Source organism: Anas platyrhynchos, chromosome 13 (assembly GCF_047663525.1).
Source record: "Anas platyrhynchos isolate ZD024472 breed Pekin duck chromosome 13, IASCAAS_PekinDuck_T2T, whole genome shotgun sequence".
Lineage (NCBI taxonomy): Eukaryota > Metazoa > Chordata > Aves > Anseriformes > Anatidae > Anas > Anas platyrhynchos.
The window spans coordinates 15,160,509-15,166,707 of record NC_092599.1 but is presented as its reverse complement, the minus strand read 5'-3'; the positions used below and the strand labels follow the sequence as shown (position 1 = coordinate 15,166,707).

Sequence of the window (6,199 nt, the reverse complement as noted above, 5' to 3'; positions counted from 1 at the left end):
GCGCTCCTGCCCAGACAGAGAAATCGACCTCGGTGAGGTGGCGCCGGGCGCACCTCCAGGCCAGCTCCTGCCAGGGCTGAGGGGCCTGGAGCCCCGGCGTGGTGCTGCCGTGCCTTCCTGTGCTTCCAGGGGCAGGCTGTGGGACTGGGCCTGCTGCCTCTGGGGGAAAAAACCTCCCTTTTGGGCTTCTCTCCAGCCCTGCCCAGCACGGGGCTTGAGCACAGGCCAGAGGAGATAAGCTCGGCCTTCATGGGTCCGACTGGAAGCATCTCGGCACACCGTCCTGCTGCCAACAGCGACTCTGAGGGATGCCGTGGGGTTAAGAGAAGAACCCAGGCATGCGTAGACCTGTCCTTAGACAGCCCTTAGCAAGCCGTGAGTTAAGCTGCACTTCCCAAGCTGGATGGTTCCTGATCCTTCACTGGCCAAAGCCTTGAAGGAACCAAGTGCTTGAGAATAGTTTTGTGAACAAGAAACATCCGGGGACATCTGTCACTTAACTTACCCTTACACTAATGACTTTCTGGTGGAGCCAATTAAGCAGGTGCATTGATAATGACACAGTTAGAGCTGCATTGCTACCGAGAGAAACATCAGGTGGTCACTGAACCTCCTGGGGTACGTGCTATTGGTGCTGTGCCAGGGCTCAGATAGCTGTGAAATCTTCTCATCCCCCACCTGAGAGGGTTTTTCTGCTGATTATTTGTCTGTTTAATTTTTATTTTAGTGACTTGACCAAGGGGGTCCTCCTGCAGCACTGCCCAGGGTGCCCAGCACTGCCTCCCGTGTGTGTCCAGCCGTGCCACAGTGCAACCCCGGAGCACTGCAGCTCTCATGGCAACAGCAGCGTGCAGCTGCTTCCCTGTGTGTGCAGGCAGGAGAGGAGTTTTCTGAGGTAAGAGCACAAACAACTGGCAGAGCAGCCAGTTTTGGCTCGGGAAAAGCAGATTTTCCAGTGTCTAGGGATGCATTTTGTGCCATGCTAGAAGTGCTAGTGATGATGGTTCGAGTAAGATTGGATCTTGGGATCTTGTTTTGCTCCGGCAAGATGTCTTACAAACTTGTCTTAGGAGCTAAATTTAAAGGGTGATTGTCCAGAAAGGGCTACGGAGCAGGTCTCTGAAGTCTCTGCCTGTCCTATGGGCATTAACATTGTTTGTGTGTTTTCTTAGAAGTGGTTTTAAGGGTTACTGTGGGATCCAGTCTCAGCCTGGAGTCTGCTCCTGGGATGGCTGCTTTTCAAGGGTAGAACGCGAGCAGCCAGGCTGTAGGCAGAGCTCATGCACAGCCCTTGAACTTGAGCTCCTGAGAGCAAGAGCTGGGCAGGACTATGCTTTGCCTGTGCCAGTGATGAAGATGAAGCCATGCTCCTTCATTTGCCGTGGTCAGACCAGAGCTGATCTGCTAGCTCTCAGCAGGGTTATTAGCACCCTTCAAGCTGACTTTGAGGAAAAAGGAAAGTTTTATTTGCTCTGCAAATCCCGGTCTGTGCAGCTCTCCCTCCATTGCTCTTTCACCACGTCTTTGCTTGGGCAAGCAGGGTGCCACCTTCTTTTGTGGTAGACCTAAGGATCCTTGGAGCAAAGGACCCTGTGCCCTCCGTGCAGGTACCAGGGGCTACATGGCTTGGCAAATGACACCCTTGCAGCATCCTGATGTCTCCTCCTCTGGAGCATGTGTTGCAGTCCAAAGCTTGTAGTTGTATTTGATAGCAGGTCCAACTTGACTCTCCCTGGATAATTCAGCAGGGGATTTGGAAGCATGTTTTCTACTTAATACCTAAATCATACAAAAGACTGGTGGGATTTAGGTGCTGTGTGACTTTTGGAGGACTGAGCATCTGAGCTGTCCTGAAGTGGGAGTGGGGACACCGAGGGGACGTTGCAGCTTTCTGAGGGCACCAAACGCATCTCAGCGAGGTTTCTTTGGTCTTTCCCCACTCTGTAACATCAAAGGAGGCTGCTGGTGGAAATAAATAAAGACCTCATCGTGGGAGAGTGGCGGGAGCCCTGGCCAAGGGAAACTTGCCTGCTTGGCTCCTATCAGGCTGGCAGAGCTGGCTCATCCCAGCGCAAAGCATGCAGCTGCGCTAACCTGTCCCTGGGCAGCATAATTACAGGAGGAGGATGGGACTGATGGCTTACAGAGAGAGCTGGAAATTGGGGCATGCAGTGCTGGGGTATCACTGCTCAAGGGAAGTCTCAGGGAAGGATTCGTGAGTAGGGAAAAAAAAAAGTCAAGAGTACTGGCAAATGCCATAGCGATTTGTAGCCTGCATGTGCATTTTTGGGTAGTGCACCAACTTGCCCAGCCCATGAAAGGCCAGGGGCAGCTGCAGCATCTCCCTTGCAGCAGGTTCAGAGCATCCTCTTGGCTCAGCAGAGCCTGGCTGGCTCTCAGCAGTCTCTCACCCAAGCATGAAATTCCTTCTCTGGAGGTGTAGTATTCATGCAGAAGACACATTTATTAGGAAGCCGTCTGCTCCCCGCTTTGGCATGAGAGTTGGTGCTGTTACCGCTGGAATTTGGTTGAAAATCATTTGGTGTTTAGGTGTGTTTGGTTTGCAGGAGCTTGGAGGCTCCTTAAAGGACATCTCTAAAGCATGTTTTACTACACACAACCTTCATGGTACATGTGTTCTCTCCATAGGTCCAGGGCATGTGAGGAGACCTTCTTCCAAAGCTTCCCTGGCCAGCCAAATAAATACAGCCAGCCAGCCACAAATGGACACGTTCACAAACATCTCCTCCCTCGTTGGCAGAGCATCTGCAAACAGATTCGCAGTTGTCTCGGATTTGGTCACAATGGAAAGTCGCTCAGTGGAAGTTTATTCACAAGTTGCACTTTCTCCTGAGTTTGGAAGTCAAATGACCAACTTGCAGCTTTGCTGCTGTCAATGACGTGGCCTTGGTCCCCAGCCTGAAGGAATGCCACTTGTCTCCTAGCTGGAGATGGGGAGGAGAGAAGCTAAATCTGACACTGGAGAGTCATAAGCCCACGTGATGAGTTTCAGCTGCTACTGAAACCTGGTGGCATGAATGTGAACGCAAAGAGGTACACTACTTATTTTTAAATCACTTCTTGAATATTTCCACCACCAATATGGTTCCAGTGCTAATACACAGTGTTCAGGTATCAGTAAGTTTTGGCAACTTTTCTAGAGCATGAGGAGCCAGAGTCTCTGCAATCCAGCTTTCTTTTTTTTTTTCTTTTTTTTTTTTTTTTCAATAAGTTTCCCCCTTCTGCTGTGGAAATAAGAAAGTAGAGCATGAAGATGCTAAAAAGACTAAAATGTCTTGCTCATTCTGTCGTTCAGAAATGAAACACTTAGTTTCTTCCTTTTTTGTAAATGTTTTCCAATGATTTCAACTTTTTTTTTTTTTAATTTGTCACTGAAATAAAGAAAAGGAAAAAAGGGGGAGAAGTAATGAAAAGGCCAAATGTTTCATTTTCCAGCTAAATTCTTAAGAGGTTTGTAAAGAATGAAGTGCCTCGTGCTGACTTCTGGAATAAGGAAGAGAAATTCCACCTTTTTTGTGTGTGTTCCATTGCCACTTTTGAAATAATTCATCCCACCTCAATTAAAACATTAAACCTGGAAACTATGGAGGATGGTGAGTGCAGATGGGCACTTTTGCAGGAGGGATACTGGATGGATAAAACATTTTTGAAGGGCCCCGTGCAGATGTAGGTCTTTCTTTGGGGGCAAAGAACTGCTTCTGCTCAGCAGCCAGTAAAACCACAGCAGGAGCTGCTGGGGTGGACGAGGAGGTCTGCAGCATCCCCTGTTCCCTGGGCTCACACCCTGGGTCCCACCATTCCCCAGGAGAGGCCTTCCCCTCTGTCTGGGTGTTTTGCTGGGTGCCAAAGGGACTGGAGAACCCCTCTGGAAGATGTTCATCACTAATGCCACCTCTCTCTCATTTAAAGGAAGGCTTCTGCATCCACATGCAGGTCTCTGGGCTGTGCAAGTCACCACTGTGGGACCTTGACCCTGGATGGCAGCTTTGCTGAGCCCACAAACTCCTGGGTGTCAGTGGTGCAGGCATGAGGAAGCCAAGCTCAACGAGAGCGCCTGCAGAACAGCAGCGGGGCTGAGCCAGGTGAGTCCCTCCTGCCTTTCCCAGGCGTTGTCCCACCAGTGTCACCCAGCTCTGTGTTGCTTTCCTGGGAGCAAAGGATGCTCAGGCATCCCTACGGAAACACCACTGTCCTTTGGGCTGCAGATATTCAGCCCCATTTGGCTTCCAGCAGGGAACAAACTCTGCTTAGCTGCCTGTCAGTGCTCAGCCTCTCTGATCCTTGCATCCCGCTGCATGCCCCGGTGTCAGGTGCTCCCCAGGAGGCCAGCTGAGCAGAGGCAGCGTTTGCTGGTACCTTCCGAAGCCAGTTTTGTAGCAGAGGACCGCTATTGTGTCTGCCTTCCTCAGCTGATGTCAGGGAGGAGGCACGTCGGGAGGGGATGACTTCACAGAGCTGTGCTGGGAATCGGCCACCCCCTCCCTGCAGCGAGGGCTGCTGGAAGGGAGCCCAGGCCAAGCGCTGCCAATTGTGTCTTCATCTTTGTACCCCGTTACAGGCAGTGTTTGCAAACACTGAGGCAATGCTGTTCAGGCAGGAGCCAGCCAGCTCTGTTGTTCACACAGCTTTCGGTTGCTGCTGAAGACCCAGGAGACTCACGGTGCCGTTCGGATGGAGGGCTGCAGCGGTGGCTTGGGTGGTCCCATAGGAGGGGAAGAGGTGTCTGCTGGAACACCAAAAATGCTTTAAAATGTTCTGTTCACACTGGGAAGGAGGAGAAATGCAAAACAGATGGTTCTTATAAGCTGTCTGGTGTACACCAAAGGATGAAGGCAATTAATTAATTAATTTCACTAGCCCCATCAGATCAGTGTGGCTGACAGGGCTGTAGAGGGCAGCTGCCTCCCTTGCTTTGGTCCTCACTGTCCTGATCATCATGCCAGCCATCTGGAAACCCAGGGTCACGCTGGCATCCTGCAGTGCCTGGGATGAGAGATGGCTCCTCCTTGAAGTCAGGGTCAATAATCTGTGAAAAAAATAATCATAGAATCACAGAACCATTAAGGCTGGGAAAGACCTCCAGGGTCATCTGGTCCAGCCATCACCCTACTACTACTGTCACCCACTAACCCATGTCCCCAAGCACCATGTCCAACCTTTCCTTAAACACCCCCAGGGACGGTGACTCCACCACCTCCCTGGGCAACCCATCCCAGTGCCTGACTGCTCTTTCTGAGCAGAAATGGCTCCTCATTTCCAACCTGAACCTCCCCTGGCACAACTTTAGGCCATTCCCTCTGGTCCTATCTCTAGTTACCTGTGAGAAGAGGCCGACCCCCAGCTCCCCACACCTTCCTTTCAGGGAGCTGCAGAGAGCAATGAGGTCTCCCCCGAGCCTCCTTCTCCAGACCAAACACCCCCAGTGCCCTCAGCTGCTCCCCATAGGACTTGTGTCCCAGGCCCTTCAGGTGACACCAACCTGGTGTCATCTGAAAACTCACTGAGGGTGCACTCAATTCCCTCATCCAAATCATCAGTAAAGATATTAAAGAGGACCGGCCCCAACACCAACCCCTGGGGAACACCCCTGGTGACCGGTCACCAGCTGGATTTCACTCTGTTCACCACCACTCTCTGGGCCCAGCCGTGCAGCCAGTTTTTAATACCAGTAATTACTGCATGCTTTCCTCTGCCCTGGTGACCACAGGATGTGAAGGACAGGACTAAGCCATTAGGAGAGGTGTCGGCTCCACTGCTTCTGCCCTGCCAAGGGACATGTCCCTGAGCTGCTTCTCCACCCAATGACGAGTGTTGGCAAATGCTCACCGGGTGTTGAGGCAGGAGACAGTGCACTGGTAGCATCTGGGGGCCCCGGGATGCTCCTGGGACCTGTTTCTTCTTGCTGTGTAATGCAACGTTGACAAAACAGTGTGCAAATTTCCCTGTAGCCTAGGACTTGGATGGAAATGCATTGGATCATTACATCACGCTACTGAGGAGTTATTCGAAGAAGGGAGATGGAAAATAATCAGGTGGGTGAAATGAAGTCTGGGCTATGCCCAGAGTGTCTGCCTGCCTTGAAATAATGCTGCAGTTTGCTGAGACTCTTGGACTTTGAAAAGGCCTGGAAAAGAGGAAGTTCTGCTCAAACCCTCTGGACTTGTACTTTCTCCTGGGC

General features: G+C 51.4%; 1 long non-coding RNA gene across 1 annotated transcript; it reads left to right on the top strand.

Moving 5' to 3' along the window:
* Positions 1-234: 234 nt before the first annotated feature.
* On the top strand, positions 235-4,828 carry LOC101803665 (uncharacterized). Its single transcript, XR_011812411.1, has 4 exons — positions 235-618; positions 728-895; positions 2,650-3,054; positions 3,931-4,828. It is a non-coding gene; the product is annotated as an uncharacterized lncRNA (long non-coding RNA).
* The last annotated feature ends 1,371 nt before the right edge of the window (positions 4,829-6,199 follow it).